At 36.1% G+C, this 27,573-nt stretch overlaps 1 protein-coding gene across 1 annotated transcript in view; it reads right to left on the bottom strand.

Annotated features, from left to right (window-relative positions):
• LRRIQ1 (leucine rich repeats and IQ motif containing 1) overlaps positions 1-27,573 on the bottom strand; it is a 211,204-nt gene that overhangs the window by 35,132 nt on the left and 148,499 nt on the right. The gene's annotated exons all lie outside the window — the stretch shown is intronic.

Genomic DNA, 27,573 nt, shown 5'->3' with positions numbered 1-27,573 from the left:
TACAGTTAAAAAAAAAAAAAGATCTATGTTTGCTAGGGCTTAAAGCAGAGAGAGGGATGAAGAGGTGGAGAACAGAGGATTTTTAGACCAGTGAAACTATTCTGCATAATACCATAATGATGTTTACGTGCCATTAAACATTCTCCCAAACCTATATAACGTACAGCACCAAGAATGAACCCTAGCAAACTATGGACTTTGGGCGATGATGTGTCAATGTAGGCCACTGATTGCTATCAACACGCCACTCTGGTGGGAGGACAGTTATAGTGGGGGAGGCCGTGTGTGTGTGAGGTGTATGCAAATCTTCTGTACTTTCTGCTCAATTTTTCCATAAGCCTAAAGTACTTTAAAATATTTATTTAAAATCCTTAAAACATTGTTTTAAAACCAGTATCTTAGTTTCTTGTGTGTTCAGTCATGTCCAACTCTTTGCAACCCCATGGCCCACCAGATTCCTCTGCTCATGGAATTTTCCAGGCAAGAATAATGGAAGGGGTTGCCATTTCCTACTCCAGGGGATCTTCCCAACCCAGGGATCATACCCATGTCTCCTGCATCTCCTGCACTGGCGGGTGGATTATTTACCACTGAGCCACCTGGGAAGTCCCATCTTAGGCTAGCTGTATATAAAGGTTTTAGTTCACTAAAACTAAACTGAAATAGAAATGCTGTCTGAAATAGAAATCTCTTAACAGTTACCCTGGGAGCAGAAGCTCAGCAGCCCAAGACTAATAGACGATGAACTGTAGTGAGAAAGTACATTTCTGATATAGCTGGAGGGATATTTGGAGGTAGAGATGAGATTTTAGCAGTAGAAACAGTTATAGTTTTCTACCGAAGACTTAACGTGCCCAGCAGAGGTCACACACTTCCAGTGCATTATCTCACGCTGGGGCTTCCCCGATGGCTCAGATGGTAAAGAATCTGCCTGCAACATGGGAGACCCAGGTTCGATTCCTGGGTGGGGAAAATCCCCTAAGGAAGGGAATGGCAACCCGCCTCAGTATTCTTGCCTAGAAAATTCCATAGACAGAGGAGTCTGGCAGGCTACAGTCCATGGGGTTGCAAAGAGTTGGACACAACTGAGCGACTAACGCCATAACACACACATATCTCACATTATCCCAGAAGTCTACAGCATTCTTGCCATCTTAAAGATAAGAATGTTTCAGCCCAGAGAGGTTACGTATAACAATACCCAGTAAGTGGTACAGCTAGGAAATTTAAATTAATCTGAAGCTCCTACCAGAATATTGTTTAACTAATATAATCCTAATGTTTTTACATCCCCACCAGGGAAAGAACATCCAGGTCTCAGTTTTATCTGCCTTCAGATGTAGAATTTGGGAGTCAGGAAGTGCTTTAAATGTCTATCAAAAATAATTTTTGATATAGTCTCTATACATATATTTCCCCCTACATTTCATGCTGTCTTTCTGAAGCTAGATAGTGTTGGGGGGACACACTTCTACATTTCTTGTTAATTTGATATCATAACCCATACACTTTTGTTGTTCTGCTTTTCAATATGTCTCTTAATTATTCAATTACTTGATATTTTGACTTTACTCATCTGTTTTTCCCTACATCAGTTATACTTTCCCTTCCATTTTTTTCTCAGTGCTCATATTTTGGCAAACATACAGACAACATTTTGTACAACAGTGAAAGAAGATGAAAACCAGTCTATAAAGGTACCTATAAAGGATCATGCCACTCATAAAGGCAGGGCTGATGAGAGAGTGCTGATACTCAATGTCTTCTCTATATGGAATCTAGCCATTTGCTTTCCCATCTGTAGGCTCCACGCTTGCCATTTTGGACATGCGCTACTTCACCAAACAGGAAGTTTACCCTGGCTTTCCCTGGCTGAGGGAGTGTCTTTGAAATAGTTATGTTTATCTTTAACTTGGATTTTGCTAATTTTAGCTTGATATTTCAAACCCACAAATTTTGTGCCTTGCTTGTTCTCTCTTTATGACTTAAAGCATCAGTTCAGAATGAGGTTTGCAGAAATGGAAAGGTAATGTTGCCTTGCTGAGCCTTATTTCTTCACCTGTAAAATGAAGGGATCACAACAATCCTTTTGCCTTACTCTCTGAGTTAAATCACATTTTAAAAATTGTTGTATACTAGTGGTAATAGAAGAACATTTTTAGCTTTATGACATGGGTGTTCATCAATCAGAGGGACCTGGCTCTGAACTGGGACGGAGTTCTGGAGGGCCTCGATTGTTTAGGAATTCTTTAGTTCTGAAAATCAGCAACTTGGAAGGGGATTTCCAGGGCAGTAGCTAAAGCTGCCACAGTGCCTGGTATGGCAGCAGTGAGACGACACTCCAAGAGTAGCTATTTAAGATAAGGATGTATTTCAGCACTTTAACTAGCTGTTCCAGTCATTTTGAATATGCCAGTCTTATATCAGCTCTATTTAAGTGCTTTCCAAAGTTTAGAGCACTGATGATGCTTTGATCTTGAACTTACTGGAAAATGACCATTAGAGGTTTTCACATACTAGGTCAACTACCACCTGAGTGAGGCTGTATGGTCTCACTGACTGTATGGCCTCTAGCCTTCCAGGTTCCTCTGAATGTGGCATTCTCTGGGCAAAATACTGGAGAGGGTTGCCATGTGTCCTTCTCTTGGGGATCTTCCTGACCCAGGGATTGGACTTGGGTCTTTTACGTTTCTTGCACTGCCAGGTGGGTTACTTACCACCAGAGCCACCTGGGAAGGCTATCTTCTAAGCTTCTATCTATTAACAAATGCATTCTGAATTCAGAGAGGATAAAATGTAAAAAAAAAAATGCATATCTTGGCATCAATAAAATAAGGTGAACTAATTATTACTATCTTTATTCGCACACTGTATTCTACAATATGAAATGTAATTATCCCTAATGGTAAACCTTGAATCATTAAACTAGCCTACCCACAACAAGAAACCACGTGATATTTGATTGTTACTCTAATATAAATTTGATATACTTTGCACAGATTGCCTCATTTTTTTTATTGAGTGCCAACTATCGCCAGGTATTATTCTAATTGGTGAGGATCTAGTAGTGAACTGATAGAATACTGAACTTCAGCAGCATACAGAATAAAGACATTTTAGTTATAGCTATGAAACATATACCTCTGCATATGATAAGTACTAAAGGCAAGTAAGTCTGTCCTGGGTTCAGTGGGAATATATAAGAGGGGAATTATTCTTTGATAAAGTCTAATCAGACTACTATTAGGTACATTATTTTTATGTTGTGCTTTGAGGAGGCATAGGAGGCTTTGCAAATGCATCTCAGTGGCTGCTATCGGAAGTAGCCAAGAGATCAGACCCACTTCCTAAACCAGAGCAGATGTACTCAGCTATTTTACACACTATATTGCATTTGGGGTAATATTTCACTTGAAGAAAGAGGTTTTCTGCTAAAACAAAGTTTGAAAACCACTGATCTGGTGGACAAAGCATGAATTTCAGCATGAAAATGTTTAAATTAAATTTCCAACTCTACTGCCCATTTATAATTTGACTTCAAATAACCCAAACCACGTCTAAACACACGACTGACAAACAAATGATTTCAAGTGATTCTGATCCTAGCTTTCAGTTAAACTGTGAAGAAAGCTATGCAAATCATTCTAGTTGAGCTGCTGTGCCTGGAACAGCCTTCATTGCATGTTGTGATTACAAGAATTCTGGAACTCTCTTATATCTATCATGTGTCAGAATATTCATGGTCTTCCTTCTTTGTAAGGTATATAAAAAAAAGCATATCACCATAATAATAAAGATGGTAATATGTGCTAGGAGTTTGGACATGCCTTTCACATTACATTAATTTTTATTTAATTCTTATAAAAACTCTGAGGGATGCTCCCTATCTTTAAAGTGAGGAGGTTCAAAGAATTAAGTAATTTTTCATGGTGACAGTGGTGAAGCTTGATTTAAAGTCAGTAGTATTCTCTAGTACTTATCTTCAGCCGTGCCACCTCTCTGCATCAACTTTCTATAACCTAAATATGGTTGCATTAGAAAGATGGGCATGGGAAGCTGTGTACTTCTCTGAGGTAGGCAAAGGGATGTATGAAAGAAATACACGTATCACTTTAAAAATGCACTGAAACAATAAACCTGCTTGAAAACAAATGAGCATTTGTTCTAAAAGTTAATAGATCACACAAACGTCTTATTTGAAAAAATTTGCATTTCGCTAGTGGTGAAATGCGACTATTAAAGTACTCAGAGATATGCATATACAAAGAATTAGCATAGTTTTTCACCATGACAGGATAGAGAGCATATGTAGCTGAGACTAAGAGGGCTGACAAATCTATGTAGGCAGACTAACCTTCCTGGCTAAGAACCAGGAGTTACGCTTGTTACATAGAACTCTCAAGGGTACCATGCAATCAGAGGTCACAATCGAGGCAACAGAAGCAATGTCACCATATCAGAGAATGGGCCAATTCAGATGTGGTCCCTGACAGTCACTGAGGTCAAGGCTTGCGGCTAATAATTGTATTAAACAGGAATATTCTCTGCACACTTTTAGAATTGTCATCTGAACAAACAAGTCCAGGTCATCTGTGGGTTAAATCTCAGTTCTTTTTCCTAGTACTTAGAACTTACTTTCTAGTCTTAATCCCTTATAATTTTTAAACTTACAACTGTAATTTTCTTTTGATCAAGTAAATGCTTGATAATTTTATTTTTGTTTTCTGATCTTAACAACAGCAAACTTTCATTTAAATGCATGCATTTGTCACTTAATTCCATTTTATTATTTGCTGCCAAATGTAATTTTAAAATGCTGACTATATGACAACAATCACAATTTAAACTTCATATTCTAGTGTATATAGGGTATTATAATTAAAATAATAAGAATAATCTTACACTCAAATTTATGAATTTCAAATTTTAATACCACTTATGTATCATTGCATGTATCATTTATATAAAAGCAACTAAATTCCAAATAGCAATTGTATATAAAAGGTGTAAAATTTACAAACAGTAATTAAAATGTAACAAAAGATATCTTTATAAATAAGTAGTTGAATCATGTATTTAAATCAAATAGGGAAAATAAAATATATATGAATAGGGTCACATTTTGGTTTATATGAGATATATGATGTGCAATTTTAGTTCACATTTTCCTCAATGGAATAAATTTGGAATTTATGAATTATACTGAAATCACACATTAATATTTATTTTTAATTTTGGTCTATGTTTTCAATTTTATGATAAATGTTTAAAACATCTTTAGTTGCCCTACTCTGTTAGTTATGGCTTAATTTAAATAAAAATCCTTGAGAGTTTATTATTTTTACTATAAAATTTTACTGTTTTGTATATTTTTCACAAATCTCACTTGGAAAACTGTATATTCTAGAGCTCTCTTTTGTTCATATAAATTCTAATAAGACGTAAGAAAATCAAGAGTTTGATTCCTGGTTTTATCTTATATTTCAATTTGAAAATGCTTATATTTAATGATTAAATTGTACACAAATATACACACACACCACACAACCTCACAGTATAGTTCCAAGTGAAATACTCAATAAACTGAATATAAGGCTATAAGATTAAAACTGGCACTAGTTCAATATTTAAGTGCATAAGACTGAAAGTTTATTTTTTCCAGCTGCATAATTAGTATATTTTCAATAGAAAACTATGGTCCTATGAGTAATAGGACACATCACATTCTAAACTACCTTCTAAAATCATACTATTCTCACTGTTTAATTAATTCTATAGCTTTTAGTTGCTTATTTTATAATGATTCTTAAGAATGTGTGAGATCAAAACTGACAATGTGTAGTTTGATAAACTGCATATCCCTGTGAGAAGTGTAAATCTCAGCTTAGTTTAAACAGCTCAGATTAAGTGTCAATTTCAGAGAGTTCTTTCCATATTTACTCTTTTAAAAGTATATTTTAAGTTTAGCTCTAATATATTTTTAATACATAAGTTTATTAACTGTACAAGGAGAAGAAGTATCAAACATATGTTAAACATTAAAACTGTTATTTTAAGGAAACACTTCTTGACCTCATTAAAATAATTAACGTTTCATAACATTATATTTCACATCCAAGTTATGAAAAAGCAAAAAAAAATTATCAAAACAAACTACAGTCAATTACATTTTCAGATCAGTAAGATGCACTTGTAAGGGTCTTTCTTCTCCTAATCCAATTGCCAAAGGCACTTTAGCAGCTCAAATAGGTGGTTAGAAGCATTTCTGCCATGTCTGAAATATAGAGGGCTTGGTTGTTGTTGCTGTTCTTTTATGATTTCCCCTTTCTACAGCTATAAATACTAACAGAGACAGAAGACTACCCACACTTATTCACACACACATATGCATATGTAATTGGAATTAATTTTAACATCCCTGTTCTCAAACTATTATGGTGAGTCACTGAAACACTATTAGTTTTGATTTATTTACTTATTTCTTTTATAATGTGAATCACCTTAAAAGAGTAGAACTGAGGAACTGTACTATAGTCCATCTTTTTTTAGAGACATCTGGTAATTTTGCATCCTAATAGACAATAAAATCAATAATTTTGATTGCTTTAAACATGATGAACAATAGGATAGCACATTTCGTTTTGATTCGTTCTTATTTAAGATACATGATTTCACTTTAAAAGGAAAAACTTTAGTTAAACCGTCTTCTACTTTTTCAAGTCCTATGGCATTTGACTTGTTTCTAAAATTATCTGAGTTTCGCACTCTAGGACCTGGGTCACAACCTTATTTAGGGACAGGAAATAGTTATCAGGTCACTGAGTGGTCAAACGAAAAGGATTTGAAATGCTTCAGCACTTAGGCCTCCACTCATCGAAATGATTGACTTCTATGTTGTTTAAAGGTTGAAGTTTCTTTACTGGAACTAGTCAGATTATGCCTATATGATCACAGCAATTTTAAGAAAAATCTACAGGGTACAAACATACATAAGAGTACAAATGAACAGCCTTATACATTTACAAAAAAGAACCAGTCTTTAGGATATGCACAGATATTTTAATTAACAATATATCTGAGTCCAAGGCTAATATAAGTTCCTTGGCATTTGAGTGCAACAAAATGGGATAAAAGCAAAGGGAACATAAATGTGATCTCTCTATGCTGTCTTTCTTCTAGAATAGACTAAAAACATGCCACACTTTACTATCATACAGGATAAAATCATGTAATTATTCCTGTATTTAATGATTAACCTAAGCCTATTTTTACATTCACCTGATGTTACTTCAAGTGAATACAATCTATCTCCGATGATGGATATAGGCAAAACAGAAGTTGGGGCAAAATGACTATATACTTGATATATCATTTAGCACTGGATCAGTTTCCCAAGAGTTCAGGACTATTATTAGAAATCAAAATGATCATTTTGCACAGTTTCCAAGGCAAGCAATGTCAGGGATTTTATGTAAAGAGAAGTTTGTGGCTGGAATAAAAGAAGTTTAATGTATGAAAGGTGATGGAAGAGAATTAAGCTGAAGTATTGCCTGCATAACTCATTTTCTAATGTTTGAAAGACTAAGAAAAGGACATTATGAAAACTGTACCAAATTAAGGTATTCCGTATTTACATAACTTTTCCATATGATCACTAAAACTTTAAGAAATAGATGTTTTACTCCACAAATGTTGAAGGAAGCAATCCTATCACTGATGGATAGAAAGTTGGAAAATTAGGCACAGATTTTATTTTTAAGTTTTATTTTATAATAAGAAACTGGGCCATTAAAACTATGTAACCAAAGCTGGAGTGCGTGCACTGGAAGGCCCCTGCAGTCTTTTACAACTTTTCAGAGGCCTCGGTTGTGAACTGGGTTTGCACTCTGCCAGCAGAGCAGCTCTGACCCATGGAGAGCACTCCTTCAGATCAACACTGCCTCAGGCCTTTCTGCTTTCTCCAAGAAGTCTAACATTTCAGGCATCAAGTTGAATTTCTTCTGGAGATGATTAACCCAAACCCATGACAGATTTTTTCCAAGATATCCAACCCCTTATGTTTATTTTATCCTGGCTCTTTTTTGGATGTACTGGACACAAGTAACTTACTCATTTTACATGTTAAAGTACTGGTGGAGAGCCATTAATTCCCTTAAAAAATGAGAAAATATGTCAGTGTTCTGGGCTCTATTGTGTAAGTTCATATTAACTGTATGATTTAAAATTTTAAGAAAGATGTTTCTCCTCTAGTATAGAATTTTTTAAAGCATTTCAACACATCTCAAGATAGAGATCTTCTACTTTTTGGAAATGCATTCTTGTGGTGTATTAAAAAACACAATGTTAGAAGGATCAGTTACTGTTTCCATAAGCCCAGTTTGTAGGGGGTTTCAACTAACCTAAATCTTGGCATACACAGTTTAGTTAATAGTCAAATAAAAATATATAGAAGAGTCTATTCTCCTTCTTATATGCCAATCCTTGTCATTGTTTCTATACCAATGGTATTTTCTTCTTATCATGGATGAGATGAGCTGTAGGAAAATAATCCAGGTGTTTTTATAGATTTCTCTAAGCAAAATATTTTTAACTAAGAGGTGATTGGATGACATCTTTAGAGATGACTATTAATACTTCTTTTTAAAAAAGACATTTTTTCTTCTTTGAAGAAACAGTGCAAAAAGGTCAAATTTCCATAGTTTTTTAATAGATTTTTTTTTCTGTTAGGATGATGTAAGGTTCCAAATGAAACAGGATTTTTGTCATGAACATTTGAGTTACTTTAAACATATTAAAGAAATATTTTAAATAACATATCTGAACATTTATTCTTCTAAAATTAATAGAATGTATCAAAGGAAAAAGACATAAAGTTAAATTTAGGGGACATTTAAAATGTAAAGCCTTGGTTTCAATATACTGTTGATAAGACAAGTAGTTTAAGGAAAAAAATGTATAAATTTGAATGTAACATCTCATGCCAAGAATAAGAACTCATTTCATGACATAGAAATTTGTATAGAGGTATACATGCAACTACATGAGAATGGACCATGAGCACAGCATGAGATTAGAAAGCAGCTTCAAAGTATTACAGCACCACAAACACAGATAATTCCGTTTCAACATAAGCGTGTCATTCATAAGCAGCAATTTTGGGGGCTAACTGAGTTTTATCTAAACTTCGAGTTTAGCATCTGGCTGATGACAAAATGTTGACACTATGGTAAATAAGTTTTAATTTCTCAGGACTAAATCCAAATATTACTTCCGATAGTAATTCAGAAAACTAATCTACAAATAGTAATTGATATAATCTTTTCTCTTTAGGAAAATCTCTTATATAATTTAAGGTTACTGGTGCAAAGAACCATAGGACACATTTTAGAAAACTTTAAGGGATAATTTTATTTCCATCTAACATGGAAAAAACACTGCAAAATTGTCAAAATGACAAATCTTAGGATCACAAGAATTATAGGAAATTAATTCATGCTCCATATTAGTATTTTTATTCTTTTTGAATAAAGTTGCAAAATAAACTTTATCTTTACAAAATATATATCAATATCTGAGAATATTTTCTCTCTAAGCGGAGGATAAAACTAAGTTAATTTTTATAATTAGATTATTACTGGAATGTTTAAAGATATCAGTTTCTTCTTTAATTCATGCTTCAATGGGCTACCCAAGTTCAAGACCTTCTACAGAATGAAGAAAAGAAATGACAAGGGATACATTGGGGGTGGTAGGTTAATGCCAGAAGTGTGACTGATTGATTGACTGACATGATTTTAAAAAATCTGGATTAAAGCTGCCTATCAAAGTTGTCCAGCTAAAATTTAGAGTAGAATGAATTATTGACCAGAATCTGTGTCTTGTCTATTCAGGTAAATGCATTTACCTTCACCTGAAAAATCCCTTTCTATGGAAAAATGATCAGCTAAGTAGAATAATAAATTTTCCCAATACACATACACCATATTTTAAAATATAATGTTTCAAAGTGTATGGAGTTACTATAATCAAATTCTAATTTATACAGATTTCATTGTAAATGACTACTGCTCCTGATAATAGAAATAGCTAACGTGTATTGAGCTTACTATGTATTAGATACTATTCCCAGCATTTTATATGTACTGATTTATTTACTCAACTCTGTGAACTCTGCATTATTTACCTTATTATATCAATTTCATAAATGAGGAAACAGACACTGAAAGACTGAGGGTGTGATAGAGTCATACCTGCAGCAAGGGGCAGAGCTGGAATTTAAACCTAGATAGTCTGGCTCCATAGCTCATTCTCTTAACTGTTAGGTTGAGTATTGTTTTTAAACTAAAATAATGATTTGAAAAAGTCTTATGGAAGATAATGAAGCTTTGGGGAAAACACATGGGATCCCACAGTTTTATTAAGTTGCTATAAAATATCAATGGAATATGGAAATCATTTAGTTTTCTTTAAACACAAAAACAAATAGTGACTTTATTACCCATCTCTTCTAGAAAATGCTTCAAAAGCTATGAAACCATAAAATGAAAGGATGCTATTTATAACGAGGAAATTTTCAAAATCCAAAACTTCACAGCTGGTGGAGCTTAAGTAGGAAATGATTAAATGAATTCCAAAGTGTGCTAAGTAGATCTAAGGGGTGGCTGAGACAGTGGGACCTAAAGCTTGGATGTGAACACTAAATGAGTTGTAAGTTTAACTTGGGAATAGGCCAATATCTGACTTTGAGTAATAGCAATTGGCAGGAAGAGTGTTTCTGAGACTCCAAAGATATTATTTCTTTTTTAGAGTCAGAACTGCTTATTAATTCAACAAATACTTACTGAATGCCTAGTATAGATGAATCTAATAATGTTGCTAGGTTCTGGAGATGGGAGGAAACAGAAATATGACTAAAACTTGATCCCTGACTTTAAAAAGATTTATAGTCAGTGCAGGAAATAGACAAAAACATATAGCTATAGGAGAGTATTTAGCAGTCATGACAGAGGCCTGCGGGAAGCTTGGTGTTACTAGGAGCCTTACAGATGAAATGACATTTATTTATCTGGGTCATGAAGGATAAGAAAACGTCTGAAACTAGAAAGGTGAGGAAAAGCATTAAAGATAAAGAAAGTGGCATGCAAATATGAAGAGCAGGGCATTTTTGGGAAAGAACAAGCACTCTATTATAGTTGGGGATATACTGAAGTAGTTCAATATGGTTACAGAGTATTTGGGGGAGAAATGATACAAGGTGGAAAGGTATGCTGGGAACAGTATGTAAAGGGTATTGTACGTTTAAGACCTTGGAATTTGCACTAGGGGAAACAGAAAGACACTGTGAAGTTTAAACAGCGGTGTGCTGTGGGAAGAATCACAGTTTAGAAAGTCATTGCTGTGCAAGTACAGAAGATAGCATTGGTAACATGAAGAGATGTGTGAATATTATAAAGGTGACCGTGACAATATTTCAGGGCAAGAGACACTGCAGGCCATGGCTGATGCGGGGGTAGTGCCTACACTTAACAAATGCAAAAGTGAACAGAATTAAGAATGATTCTCATTTATCTAGGTTAAGCGAGTGGATGACGGCTGATGCTCCTAACAGAGAGAGCAAAAAGGATCAAACAGGTGGGTGGAGTGGAATGTACATATACACATCATATCAGACATACTGGGTTTCAAGTGCCCGGGATAAAATCAAAGGGTGAAGGACGGAGGTGGATATTTAGTTGTCACTGCCTGTAAACATAAGTTATATGAGAGAATTAGGTGTTATGCTCTCGATCTTTTCATCACATCTTGGGAACAGGTCTGATCTGTACCTCCGTGATGTTTTCTTTTGCCTATTTATATGTCTCATCAACTGGACTCGAGGCTAGTTTTTTAAAGGCAAAATTATGTCTACTCATCTTTGTATCCCCTCACCTACTATAATGTCTGGCCAAGCAAATTTCTGTTGTATTTGTAAATAAATCTGTGGATTGAACATAGAATAACATCAGACACACACAAAACTTTAAGGGATGCTTCTCTTTTAGGAACAGAAATAGGCAGAGAAGACAAATAAAGAGGAGCAGTAAGATAACTAGGAGAACCAGGAGAGAACTGGAATGAGGGTGTAACGGGAGAAAAATTCTAAGGAGAGAAAGTCCCAAATAAATGGCAAACAGAAAGAGGGTGCAAAAGAGGCTCCTGAGTTCAGCAATTAAGAGGTTAACACTGATTACTGTAATGAAGGTAGTTTGAGTACAATGATGAGAATGTGACCAGAATGTACACTCTGCATAGCTTTATGAAAGGACTGTACATGAGATTATAAATTTCAGTTTATTAGTTTGTCTCTTGTTAGGCTGAGTTTCTAAATCAAGACCTGATTTTTACTTCTGCTTCCAGCCTCAAGTACAATAAAAGAAAGCAGAAGCTAAAAAATGTTTTTTTAAGAGAATAAAAAATGCTCAATAAATAGAAGGTGAGAAATGAAGATACTAATTAGACTGCCTAAGAAGGTTGATAAAAAAGAGAGATGGATGGATGGGGTAGTGGCTCGAAAAGGAGGTAGCATCACATTTTCAATAATAAAGATGAAACTTATTCACAGGCTGATTTTAAACAATAGATATAATACAGGCAGAAATTTAAGAAACAAGGCAGACAACAACTAAACGTCAGAACATCACAGGATCTGCAGAATAACATCCACAGCAAGGATCAAAAGTTTAGCCTTGAAAGAGAGCGAGACCACTATTTAAGGAGAGAGTTATAGTGAAGTTTGGAATGTCAAAGGGAATAAAAATGATTGCTGCCACATACTAAATACTAGGCTAAGCAATGGTTTCACTCCTCACAACTGCTCTATGGGGTGAGTATTATTCTTTTCATTCAATAGGTGAGAAATAACTTAAAACACAGGCTTCCCAGGTGGTAGCACTGCCTGCCAACACAGGAGGTGCAAGAGACGTGGGTTTGGTCCCCGGGTAGGAAAGATCGCCTGAAGTAGGAAATGGCAATCCACTCCAGTAATCTTACCTGGAAAATTCCATGGGCAGAGGAGCCAGCAGGCTACAGTCCATGGGGCTGCCAAGAGTCAGACACAACTGGGCACATGACTTAAAACACACTCATACCTTGTGATTGCTGCTTCTCTACTTTCCCCTTACATCTTCATGTCTACTGTGTTCAGCCTGCTCCAGCCTACCATCTCCACGCTGGACTACTGCACTGACCTCCTAACTTTTCTCATCACGTTCACTCCTGTTTCCTTTCTATCTGCTCTCCATACCACATGTTTCATAATCATCACTTGAAGAACACATCTCACCATTTCATCGTCTGCTTATAATGACTATTGTTCTTGGAATACAGAAAGCCAAACCCTTGACATGGACTAATAAGGACAAATTAAAACTTCTCTGTCCTCCACAGTGACTGTGTCAATTTATACTCCCACCAACAGTGCAAGAGGGTTCTCTTTTCTCTGCCCCCTCTCCAGCATATACTGTTTGTAGATTTTTTGATGATGACGATTCTCATCAGTGTGAGGGTGTACCTCACTGGAGTTTTGATTTACACTGATGTTTACACTACCATCTATAAAATAGATAGCTAGTGGGAACCTGCTGTTTAGCACAGAGAACCCAGTTCAGTGCTCTGTGGTGACCTAGATGGGCGGGCTGCGGGTAGGTGTGAAAGGGAGGTTCAGGAGGCAGGGGATATAGGAATACATATATCTGATTCACTTCACTGTACGGCAGTTGTTGTTCGTCATTAAGTTGGGTCCGACTCTTTGTGACCACATGGACTGAACAGGCTTCCCTGTCTTTCACTATCTCCCAGAGTTTGCTCAGATTCATGCCCATTGAGTCAGTGGTGCTATTCCAATAAAAAGATTAATACCTCCCCTCCAAAAAATTAAGATATAAAGTTGCTCTGTCCCCTGCCAACTTCTCCAGCTTTATCTGACTTCTTGTTCTCTGGCCAAACCAGCCTTCTTTCAATTCCTTTAATGGCCAAGGCTACCCTATCTTCAGAGTCTTTCATTAGGCCCAACTTTGGCCCAACTCTTTATCCACAACTTCTCTCTTTGCCTAGTTACTCCTACCCAATCTTCAAATTCAGTTCTAGAGTCACTTCTTCCCTAAATTCATAATGAGTTTCCCTTACTTTTCCTCAATAGAACTTTATTCTGATGTGTCATTATATACTTCAGTTCAGTCACTCAGTTGTGTCTGACTCTTTGTGACCCCATGGACTGCAGCACGCCAGGCATCCCTGTCCATCACCAACTCCCAGAGTTTGCTCAAAATCATGTCCATTGAGTTGGTGATGACATCCAACCATCTCATCCTCTATCATCCCCTTCTCCTCCCACCTTCAATCTTTCCCAGAATCAGGGTCTTTTCCAATGAGTCAGTTCTTCATTTCAGGTGGCCCAAGTATTGGAGTTTCAGCTTCAGCTCAGTCCTTCCAATGAATATTAAGGACGGATTTCCCTCAGTATGTACTGATTGGATCTCCTTGCAGTCCAAGGGACTCTCAAGAGTCTTCAACACCATAGTTCAAAAGCCATGGTGCTCAGCTTTCTTTATAGTCCAACTCTCACATCCATACATGACCACTGGAAAAACCATAGCCTTGACTAGACGGACCTTTGTTGGCACTTATACACTTATATGAATGTTAATAAATGTCAGTCACCCTCTTCCCTGCTTCTGTCAGACAGTGAACCCCATTACTTATGGCCTGTGTTTATTTCATTCACCACTGTATCCTAACCTCCTTACACAATGCCAAGCACGTGATAAATATTCAATAAAGATGTTTTGCTAGGTTAAATCGGAAAGACAAGGAAATAAGTCTGAGTTCCATTCTCAATTTATACCTAAAGGCAATTATATTCAATCACATTGGTCTTTTATTCCACTGCTGGCCTGCATATATCTTGATGTTTTCATTTTTGAAATTTCTGTATATTACCTTTTGGCCTCACAAGAGAAAAGAGAAAGATTTAGTCCTTTTATAACTTGTCTACCATAAACACATATACTTCATTTTCCCATTTCCTAGACAAATCACAATTTAATATTTAACTATTTATGATAATGTAAATATCATTTATACCTGAACCTTAAATATGAGCCATGGGTGCTGTATGTGTTAGTTTCTCAGTCATGTCTGACTCTGCGACCCTTTGTAGCCCACCAAGCTCCTCTTATCAGTGGGATTTTTCAGGCAACAATCCTGGAGTGGGTTGCTATTTTCCCCCTCCAGAGGATAGTCCCAACCTAGGGACTGAATCTGTGTCTCCTCTGTCTTCTGCACTGTAGGCGGATTCTGGATTCTTAACCCTCTGGGGTTAAGAATTGAGTTGTTGGGGAAGCCCAGTTCAGTTCAGTTCAGTAGCTCAGTCGTGTCTGACTCTTTGTGACCCATGAAGGGTTAATAGCTAGTTCTATGGTTTTCCTATAGTTGCAAGGAAGTGTGAGGATTTAATCCTCCAGTAAAGTAATTGTTAGAATTTAATATCTACTGAATCCAATAAATGAGAATTTAGCTGTACCAGACCAAGCCCTCATTATTGAGATTGTTTACTGAACTATAAGTAACCAATATGGATAAATATTGGTTTATCCATCCATCTATATACCTGCCAATGCACTGGGTTACTAGCTGATCATATACCTGGGAAGACTATATGACTGAAAAACAGTAAAATCTGCTGGGATCATCAGAGATGATGGATTGCTTTAACTCATTTTATCTACACACTCACAGACTTGACTTGACTCATGCCCACACATTTCCTAAGTGCCAAATGGAATGGTTAGGGCACCACGGGTTGTGCCCAGATGTCACAATGTCCTCATTATACTCAACAGGTTTTGAGGTCTCTTCTCCTTTGTCTTTCCTTGCTGCTGCTGCTGCTGCTGCTAAGTTGCTTCGGTCGTGTCCGACTCTGCGCAACCCCATAGACGGGAGCCCACCAGGCTCCCCCATCCCTGGGATTCTCCAGGAAAGAACACTGGAGTGGGTTGCCATTTTCTTTCCTTAAAGTTAGGTAAATTTAGTGTTGTGTGAAGCCTATTACATTTCATTCATTTAACTTTTGATTTGAATTCAAAACATACAGCTTCTAATAGAAAAAAAAAATAGCATAACAGTTACGGATTACATTTCCTTCCTAGTGTAACTGATCATTTAGTCAACCAATTTTTTACACCTAGTTAGTTTCCTTTGTACTGTCATCAGTGTTCAAATTCTCTGTTAGAAGGGTGCATCTACCGCAGATTCATGAATTAGCATTCTACACACACATCCGCATGTACATGCTCGGTCACTCGTATCCATCTCTTGGTAACCCCATGGACTGTAGCCCGCCAGGCTCCGCTATCCATGGGGTTGTCCAGGCAAGAATTATCAGAGTGCACTGCTATTTCCTGTTCCAGGGGATATTTCTGACCCAGGGATCGAACCCGAGTTTCCAGCGTCTGCTGCATTGGCAGGCAGATTCTTTACCGCTGAGCTACTGGGGAAGCCTCCACAGACATGTCTGTCGGTCATTCCCAAACTCTTTTCCTGAGCACTGTATCTCCTATTGAATATGTTGGAGCATGTTCATGACGAGACAATGAAAAAAATATTTGCTCCTCAAAGATGTCTGTCAGCATAGAGTATCTACTCTTGAACCCTGTGTGTGCTCTCATCTTGATCACTCTTCGCCATCCCTTTGTTTCTCTCACTACGTTTCATGTGTTCTTTTTCATGGTTTACCTCTCCATCTTTGTGGAGTGGTTCCTCCAGTAGCGTCCAGACCAAGGCTGCAAGGGAGATACATTAAGACTTGATATGCTTTTATATTTTTAATTTTATTAATAATTCACCTGTTTATAGAATTATGGACTTCCCTAGTGGCTCAGATGGTACAGAATCTGCCTGCAGTGAGGGAGAGCCAGGTTGGGAAGATCCCCTGGAGAAGGGAATAGCTACCCACTCCAGTATTCTTGCCTGGAAAATTCCATGGACAGAGGAGCCTGGTGCTCTACAGTCCAAGGGGTTGCAAAGCATCTGACACGACTTAGCAGCTAATACTTTCACTTTTTTTTTTCACTTATAGATTTCTGGGTTAAAAATAACTTTGCCCAATGATGTTGAATATACTATTCCATCATCCTTTAGGGTTCAAGATTAATGTGGGGAGGTCCAATGCCTTTTAGATAACTGATCCATTGAATAAGATCTGTTTCTCTTTCTGGAGGACTTTTAAAGTCTTTCCTTTGTCTCTGGTTTTATGACATCTTCTAAGATGTGCTACAAAGGTGATTTTAATTTTATTCATTTTCCTAACATGATCTGGAAACTAGAAATTCCCTTAGTTTGGGGAACTGTGGGGAATGATTTCTCTGACAGCTTCCTTCAATCTATTTGTCATTGTGTTCTTTCTGGAACCACTATCAACTACTAAGGCTGGACCTCCTGGACTAAGTCTCTTTTCCTTATGTTCTCTCTCATGTTTCTTGTCACTGTATTTTTGCTCCAGTTTCTGGGAAGTTTCTTTAACACTATCTTCTAACTTTATCTTTTGTCAAGATATTTTTGATACCATATTTTTATTTTCAAAGACATTTTTTAGTTCTCTGAACTCCCTCTTTCTTATCATAGCATCTCATTCTTATTTCATGGATGCAATATTTTCTTGTCTCTAAAAATATTCATGGTATTTTTGAAGATTTTTTTCACCTGATTTTGACTGTGTTTGTTACTTTTTCTTAAAAGTTTCTTTCAGATGTTTCAGTTTAGTTTAGATGAGTCGCTCAGTCATGTCCGACTCTTTGCGACCCCATAGACTGCAGCACGCCAAGCCTCCCTCTCCATCACCAACTCCCAGAGTTTACTCAAACTCATGTCCATTGAGTCGGTATGACATCCAATCATCTCATCCTCTGTCGTCCCCTTCTCCTCCCACCTTCAATCTTTCCCAGAATCACGGTCTTTTCTAATGAGTCAGTTTTTCACATCAGGTGACCAAATTATTGGAGTTTCAGCTTCAGCATCAGTTCTTCCAACAAATGTTCAGGACTGATTTCCTTCAGAATGGACTAGTTAGAGCTCCTTGCAGTCCAAGGGACTCTCAAGAGTCTTCTCTAACACCACAGTTCAAAAGTTCAGATGTTTAAGAATCTTCATTTGTGTGCTTACATCTAGAGGGCGCCTATACAACTGATAAGAAACTGTAAATTAACTTATTAGGAGGATAAAGCAAGTGTGTGATGTCAATCATTTCATGGTCATATATTGATGAGGGTTTTCAGATCCATCATCTTTACCTGGAAGACCTTGGATTATCATTTAATTTTCAAAACATCATGAGAAGTAATGATTTGTGCTTCCAATCTTTACAGAAGAAAACAAAGACATGGAGCATATGGCCAGTGAGTATTTACGCAAGATCATACTGGAGTCTTCTCAGTCCAATTCCATTGTTACCTCATTATCTCATGTAGCCTTCTTTAGATAAAAACCTGCAGTCCTCAATGATGAACTTTCTAAGATATGGTAATAATTAATCTGAAACCTTGATAGGATTATTAGCTATCCCAGAAATACAGGAAGTGTCCAGGGTAGCAAGTAAATACGTAGCTGACATGTGGACAGAGAGGATTCTTTTAGGGAACAAGGGACAACACAGATAAAAGGTGCCATGAGCTTCTCCCAGAGACACTCTCTTCCCCCATTTTGTCTCTAAAGTTTTGGCTCAGGAATCCAGACATCATCCTTATTTTCCTTATGACTGCACAAAGCAGCAGGTAGAGAGCTGGGTGGCATGAGTGCTCTGCTTTCTTTCCTTCTTTTTCCATTTATTTATTTTAAATTAATTTTTACTGGAATATCGTTGCTTTACAATGATGTGTTAGTTTCTCAGTTCAGTTCAGTCGCTCAGTCGTGTCCAGCTCTTTGCAACCCCATGGACTGCAGCATGCCAGGCTTCCCTGTCCATCACCAACTTTCAGAGCTTGTTCAAACTCATGTCCAACGCGTCAGTGATGCCATCTAACCATCTCATCTTCTGTTGTACCCTTCTCCTCTTGCCTTCAATCTTTTCCAGCATCAGGGTCTTTTCCAGTGAGTTAGCTCCTCACATCATGTGGACAAACTATTGGAGCCTCAGCTTCAGCATCAGTCCTTCTGAGGAATATTCAGGGTTGATTTCCTTTAGGAGTGACGTGTTTGATCTCCTTGCTGTCCAGGGGACTCTCAAGAGTCTTCTCCAGCACCATGGTTGGAAAGCATTAGTTACTTATTTTATACATAGTATATAAGTGTCAATCCCAATCTCCCAAATCCTACTACCTGCCTTCTTTCGCCCTTGCCATCCATATACTTGTTCTCTATAACTGTGTCTCTTGCTTCTGCTTTAAGTTTTGTTGGGTATAGACTTTCATGGTGAAGCTTACTTTCTTTTAGCACTTTGAAGATGTCGTTACATTGTATATTAGTCAGCTTGGGCTGCCATAATAAGATACCTGAGTCTGAGTACTTAAACAGAGATACATGTTCTCACAGTTTTCGAGCCTGGAGAAGGCAATGGCAACCCACTCCAGTACTCTTGCCTGGAAAATCTCATGGACGGAGGAGCCTCGTAGGCTGCAGTCCATGGGGTTGTGAAGAGTCAGACACGACTGAGCGACTTCACTTTCACTTTTCACTTTCATGCACTGGAGAAAGAAATGGTGACCCACTCCGGTGTTCTTGCCTGGAAAATCCCAGGGACGGGGGAGCCTGGTGGGCTGCCGTCTATGGGATCGCACAGAGTTGGACACGACTGAAGCGACTTAGTAGCAGCAGCAGCAGCAGCAGCAGCAGTTTTGGAGCCTAGAAGTCCCAGATCAAGGTTGTTGGCAACTTGAGTCTTCCAGAGGCCTCTCTCCTTGGCTTGCAGATGGCCACCTTCTTGCTGTGTCCACACATGACCTTTCCTCTGTCAGTATGTATATACTCCTTGTGTCTTTTCCTCTTCTGATAAAATTATCAGTTCTATTGGATTGGGGCCCCACTCATCTGACCTCATTAAATCTTAATTAACTCCTTAAAAGGCCTTTTCTCCAAAGTCAGATTGAGATTTAGAGCTTCTACCCATGACTTTTGGGAGCATATGATATTTAATAATTGTCTTCTGACTTTCCTAACTTCTGTTAATAAACCAGCTTCATTATTATTGCTACTTGGAAGACAATAAACTTTTTTTTCCTTTTTTAAAATAAAACAATTTATTTATTTTAATTGGAGGCTAATTACTTTACAATATTGTACTGGTTTTTGCCATACATTGATATGAATCAGCCATGGGTGTACATGTGTTCCCCATCCTGAACCCCCCTCCCACCACCCTCCCCATCCTATCCCTTTGGGTCATCCCAGTGCACCAGCCCTGAGCACCCTGTCTCATTCATCAAAGCTGGACTGGTAATCTATTTCACATATGGTAATATACACATTTCAATGCTATTCTCTCAAATCATCCCACCTTCGCCTTCTCCCACAGAGTCCAAAAGTCTGTTCTTTACATCTGTGTCTCTTTTGCTGTCTCTCATATAAGGTCATCGTTACTATCTTTCTAAAGTCCATATATATGCGTTAATATACTGTATTGGTGTTTTTCTTTCTGACTTACTTCACTCTGTATAATAGGCTCCAGTTTCATCCACCTCATTAGAACTGATTCAAATTTCTTTTTAATAGCTGACTAATATTCCACTGTGTATATGTACCACAGCTTTCTTATCCATTCATCTGCCAATGGACATCTAAGTTGCTTCCATGTCCTGGCTATTATAAAGAGTGCTGCGATGAACATTGGGGAATCCATGTCTTTCAAGTCTGGTTTCTTTGGTGTGTATGCCCAGCAGTGGGATTGCTGGGTTATATTGCAGTTCTGTTTCCAGTTTTTTAAGCAATCTCCACACTGTTCTCCATAGTGGCTGTACTAGTTTGCATTCCCACCAACAGTGTAGGAAGGTTCCCTTTTCTCTGCTCCCTCTCCAGCATTTATTGTTTGTAGATTTTTGGATAGCAGCCATTCTGACCAGTGTGAGATGGTACCTGATGGTGGTTTTGATTTGCATTTCTCTGATAATGAGTGATGTTGAGCATCTTTTCATGTGTAATAAGCTTTTTTTTTTTTTAATGGATCTGAATTTTTTTTTTCTCTTTATCTTTGGCTTTTTAGTGCTTTTACTGTAGTGTGCTATAGTATGGTTTTCCTTGTATATGTCTTCTTTGTAGTTTATGGAATTTTTTGAATCCATAAATTGAGGTTTTACCTCACCTTAATAAATCCTCAAATACTAACTCTTCAGATATTATTTCTATATCATTCTCTCTCACCTTTTTCTTGAACTGTAATTACATGTGTCTTAGATATTTTTGCTGCATCTCACATCTCTTTTTTCTGTATTTTCCATTCTTTTTTATTTTGTGCTTCAACTTTAATATTTTTTCACAGCTATTATCCTTCCAGTAATTCTCTCTTCAGTTTTGATTAATCTGGGGTTAAACCCACACACTGAGTTCTTTATTTCAGTTATGATACTTTTAAGTGATTGACTTGCCATTCAGATATTTTTATAGCTTTAATATGTACACTGAAATTCTAAATTTTTTATTCTATACCCTCAAAATTATTATGTCTTCATTTTAAAGCCTTTATTATCTGAAATCTCCTTAGCTCAATTTCTGTTGTTTATTGTTTCTCATGGTGTTCAGTGATGTTTCATTCTCCTTCTATGCCTTTTTGTTTTTTTTTTTTTTCCTTTAGCGTGTGCCAAAAATTATACAGGAAAAAAAATGTAGAGATAATTCGAAGCTTGAGATGATGTTATCTGTTTTGGGTCACGGTTTATATTTGTTTCTGGCAACAGGTTAGCAGAAAAGTCCCAGTTCACCAAGAGTAGTGACATTATCAAAAGTTTTGCTCAGTTTCTCAGTTCTTGAGATGTCCTTCTTGACTTATAAGTCTTAACTTACTTGTTAGTTCTTGAATGACTTTAACTAGTTTTTTTTTTAAACTACATTTTCCAGCTTTTAAAGCTGTTCTCAAAAGGAGAGGTGGTTTGAATTAAACAGTCCTCTATTACCAGAAGTGGAAACCCTCTTGTATTTTTAAATAAAAAATAAACTAATAATATCCAACAGCCTATATATCAGGGTTCCTTTCAAAGAACTCTAAAAATTCTGAAATCCCTTTCCATTTTTATCCACATACACATAATATATGTGAAATATATATATAGCCTATGTGTCAATTATATATTATGTACTTATATATGATATATGAAAGTAATAAATGAATTACTTAGGTATATTAGTGATAGTGAAAAAAAAGTGTTAGTCCCTCAGTCATGTCCAGCTGTTTGCAACCCCATGGACTATAGGTTACCAGGCTCCCCTGTCCATGGAATTCTCCAGGCCAGATTACTGGAGTGGGTAGCCATTCCCTTCTCCAGGAGATCTCAATCCAGAGATTAAACCTGAGTCTTCTGCATTGTAGGCAGATTCTTTACTGTCTGAGCCACCAGGAAAGCCTAGGAAGTTTAATCAGCTTCTCTCTGGTCATGGATTGCCATTCCCCAAAATCCCACTTATCTACAGACAAATATTTTTTAAAACTGCAGCTTGTTTTATGCTTCACTAGACTGAAATCTCTAATCACATTTTTTTTCCCTGTAGAAAGTTGAAGTGATTCCAAACGTTATACTACCAAATAGTATGATAGTGCCTAAAATATATTTAGGGAGTTTTAATTATAAGCAAGTCTCTTCTTAGGAGCATACCTTCCAGGTAGTCTTTGGTTACTGGCATTAATTTACCAGCTCTTAATACCTAATTGTGTTGGCACTATTAGCAAGTACTCTATACAGCTATGGTAACACAAGACCAACAAATAAGCAATATACATAATGTGACTCTGTGCTCTAAACTGGTATTAACGGGAGGAAAGCTTGAGAAGAAAATGCTTGTAATCATGCAGTAAAAATATTGTAAGAGAACATGGTTTGATTAGAAATGCTCTGGAGTAAAAATTATAGACATTAAAGTCTTTTAATGACTTCAATACTCAAAAATTTAATACAAAAATATTTGAACTTCTATGATATATAAAGACATATGGTATGTGTGAATCTTCAGTTTTAAAGAAAATTAGAAAGTATGTTAGTGATGACAGCATCAAACTGGGAATTATGAAAGTCTGACTTTAAAGCGAAGTGAAATTGTTCTAGGTATTGGAGGAACTAAGACTGAACCTGCCTCTTTTTGAAGGCTGTTGGGCCAGATCCAAATTTTTTTTTTTCCTCCCTTGCTTGACTAGCTTCCTTTCTTGGCCAAAACCAGAAGTCCAAATTTGGCATTGGCTTCAGGAGTAGCAAATTTAAGTTTTAGCAAATTAGAGCAGTAATTTAATGTATTCAATATGATTAAAATAAAATTAAAATGTCAGTTATGACTGGAAAAAGAGGAATAAATAAAACAAAAATATAGTGTTTACTTTTGGTCTGTATGGAGAGGTTCTCATCTACATGAAAATTAGAATAGGTGCTTGAAAATACTAGAATCTAAAAGATTTGGTACTTAATAATGTTAGGTAATCATAATGAAACTAGGTGAGATAGCAGCTAATTACAGGTCAAAAAACATATTTATCACCATTCTGACACTAAACTGTTTCTTAATTTATATTAATGTAAGCTATAGTGAAAGTGAAATTTATGTCATCGTGTCCAGCTATTTGCAACCCCATGGACTATACAGTCCATGGAATTCTCCAGGCCAGAATACTGGAGTGGGTAGCCATTCCCTTAGAAAGGAATTTAAAAAATTATTTTTTCCCAGAGTTTTGGTCAGTTTTTAAATTTTTTCTTAAATATTTTGATTCTAAACTTGTATACATTACAGGATAACCCAAGAACCTGTGTTCCTTAATGTTTTCATTTTGTTTGATTTTTGCTAGCTTTGTTTTGATAAAGAAGTTATGTCCATTTCCCTTTAGGCATATACTCTTTGTGTGATCTTGGGCAAGTTACTTATCAAACTTTCAAAACCAGTTTCCTCTGTAAAATATTGATAGTCATAATATATAAGAGCTTCTGGGAAGACTGAATCAGAGAATTTAAGTTGAACTCATAGCATAGTACCTAGTAAGAAATGCAATGAATATTACTAATTATAAATAAGACAAAACAAAAGAAGCCCCACACTTATCCTTTAAAAGTAACTGGTGCCAAAGATTACAAGTTTTGAGCATCCACTATGTATATATAATGTGCACTTCAAGCATTTCCCAAGTTGAATCTCATGTAATTCTCAACAACTAGAAACTGTTAGTATTTAATTTTACAAATGAAAAATAATGCTACACAGGGAAGTTAAATAATGCCCCCAGGCACACAGTCAATAAAAGGAGTAATCATGATTCAAACTGTGTTTGACTATCTATAGAATCTACACCTGTGAAAGTGAAAGGTTGAAAGTGTTAATCATTCAGTCATGTTCAACACTTTGTGACCCCATGGACTGTAGCCCACCAGGCTTCTCTGTCTATGGGATTCTCGAGGCAAGCATACTGGAGTGGGTTGCCATGCCCTCCTCCAGGGGATCTTTCCAATCGAGGGATCAAACCTGGGTCTCCTGTATTTTCTGCATTGGCAGGTGGGTTGTTTACCATCTGAGCCACTATCAAGCTATGCCTCTTTTTACATTAGAGTGTTATCAGGCTCCAAATTGAACATTCGAAACAAACAAAAAAGGAAACATGGTGGGAAATATTTAAGGCAATAAGTAAGAAAGGTTTTCAAATTTTAAGGCAAGATCAGATATTGAAACCTAAGTAGAAATCATAGGTGATATAGAATAAACCAAGACAGGTACCGGATATGATATTAATATAAATAAAAATAAGCAAATAAATCAAGCAAATCAATGTTGAATCTATAAAATGCTCAGGCTCTTAGTTTCATATCATAGGAAAAACTAACTAGTATCTGACACATAGTTATTTTCAGAACAGATGTGGTTAAAAATTCTTCAACCTTTAGGTCTGAGTCAAGGGTCTAAATCTGGCAGCTAGACAAAAATTGCCAACGACTCATGAACAAAGCAAAATATAAGGACATTTCATAAAACATGGTCTGTTAATAGGGTATAATTATTTACCTCATGTCATTTAATATAATGACATTTCATGTTAAATAGTCCCTAAATTTAAGCATATTTTAAATCCCAGACCAATAGGATATAACTACCATCCACTCTGTCTTGCTAGTGACCTCCAGATACAGGCAACAAAAATAATCAAAGCATTTTAGTAAAATGTATAAGATGAATCATGCAAACCCCACATAGGCAATATTGAAAAGTAGATACGTATTTTTACATTTTTTTTTTTTACAAAATCAGATGTTTTATAAAATATTTTATATTATAGAAAAAACTCAAATAATACTATCATCTAATTCTAACAAAGCCAATGAAATTATTACAGTGCCAGCATGCAACTATTCCACTATTGAGAAAGTGTTCCATATAGAATCATTCAATCTACAGTAAAATTTAATTCTGATCTCCCTCACTTTTGGGGGGGGGGGTAAGATATTCAATTAATTTTATTTGAATTTTTTAAGGGAAAACAGCTTTTCTCATGTTTTAAAATTAGATTGTGGTGATGCTTATTAGATTAAAATTATATTTTTGTTGGCTAACTGTAAATATATTGACATTTATCAAATTATATTCAGAAAGGGTGCAGCTTACAGTCTGTGAATTGTATCTAGGAACACCTGGTTAAAAACGCGCCCTCCAGTGGGAAGCCGTGGTTAGTCAGGTAGCTAACTTGGAAGATGCCTGGCTTCTACCCAGCCAGAAAATACTGAATGTGTGACTAGGAGGTGGGTGAGGCCAGAGCAGCAGTTAAAGATAACATGGTGTTCAGTGTGGCCGGAAATGATTAAATCATCTTTGCCTCACTCTTTTCCCATTAAAAAAACAGGCAGAAATAAACATAATAATTTTCTGCTACTTACATTTTTGCCAAGCCCATTCTTAAAAAAAAAAAAAAAAAGCCTTAAAGTAACTATTAGTCACTAGAATATAATCCGCACACATAAAGACCATTCAGTGAAATTAATGACATGCTTCCAAATGCACTTGAGCTTTAAAAAGAAGCAAGTAAACTAAACACATTTCATACTGAGAAAAGAAAACAAAAATGCATGTCATATCAGAAAGCATATTTGGCAATGTTCCATTTTATTTCTATCACTACTATAGTACAAAAGTCAATAAACACAGTGTACTTATATGCCATTCTTGATAGTAACATTCACCTTTCATATGTCACAGAGCAGGTTGAGATAGAATCTTTCTTTCTGATTCTGAAGTACATGTTAATTTAAAGGGCAAAAATGCCCTAACTATCTTTCTTCCTAGGCATATCCTTCCTAAAGTAATGATGCTACTACTTAACAGGTAAGCTCTATGGAGTTGTTATTTATTTTAGCGGAATTTCTATTCTTCCTTTCAAAAACAGTGAAGCTGAGACTGTTACAAAGAAATGAACCCGATTAAAACTGGTCTTGTTTTATACTGAAAGTATATTTTATTTCTATTAAAATACTAATCCATAAACATTTTTGAAATAATATTGATTTTTAAACATTCAATGGTTATCCCTTTTTTAATGTTTTGCTATAGGAATTTCAATTATTAAAAAAATTGGATGTTAAAACAAATTTCCTTATACCATCATCTACTGATCTAACAATTTCCATGATTTGCTATATTTGCTTTATTTATCTTTCTAGGTATATTTTTATTACTATATGCTTAAAAGAAATTCTAGACCCTATGTTTTCTATCTCAACTTAGCAAGGTATCTCTGAATAAATATAAAATTAGTAGCTATCACGTTTTTCATTAGTTGAGACATTACAGAATAGAAACATAAATTAAAGTGTATCTATTTTCAGTCATGCCATGATGATGCATAATTTTTAGGATTTATTTAAAACACACAGAAGACGGCTTCCCAGGTAGTGCCAGTGGTAAAACATTCAGAAGACAAAGTATTAAGATTTTTGAGTAGTTCACTTCCATGCAAAATATTTTGACTCTATTTTTTCCTATCAGAAATTACAATCCAAAACTATAGGTGAAAATTATTACCATTTTAATATTAAAGAAAAAGCAACAGAAACCTTGTTTTAAGTCATATTTGCTGTTCTATTACATTTAAATATTCCTGCTTAATAAGTCCATAATTGTTCTGAATGTAGAAACAGGGAATACAATCTGCCACTGCACTTATGTATGCAGGTTTTTTATCCTAGAAGTGAGTTGGACAAGCAATAAATATAGTAAAATATTTGAAATTCCAGAGTTTAATTCATAACGTTTAAATGAAATTTGCATATATTAGCAGTAAGTATATTAGAATATAATTTCAACATGTATTCACTTCAATTGATACAAGGTAACATAGTCTGTCAGTGTAAAATTTAAATACAGTTAGTAACACTAATGATATAG

The sequence above is a fragment of the Capra hircus genome, chromosome 5 (assembly GCF_001704415.2).
Source record: "Capra hircus breed San Clemente chromosome 5, ASM170441v1, whole genome shotgun sequence".
In the NCBI taxonomy this organism is placed as follows: Eukaryota; Metazoa; Chordata; class Mammalia; order Artiodactyla; family Bovidae; genus Capra; species Capra hircus.
The sequence above is the reverse complement of the archived record's forward strand: the minus strand, read 5'-3'. Positions and strand labels throughout refer to the sequence as shown.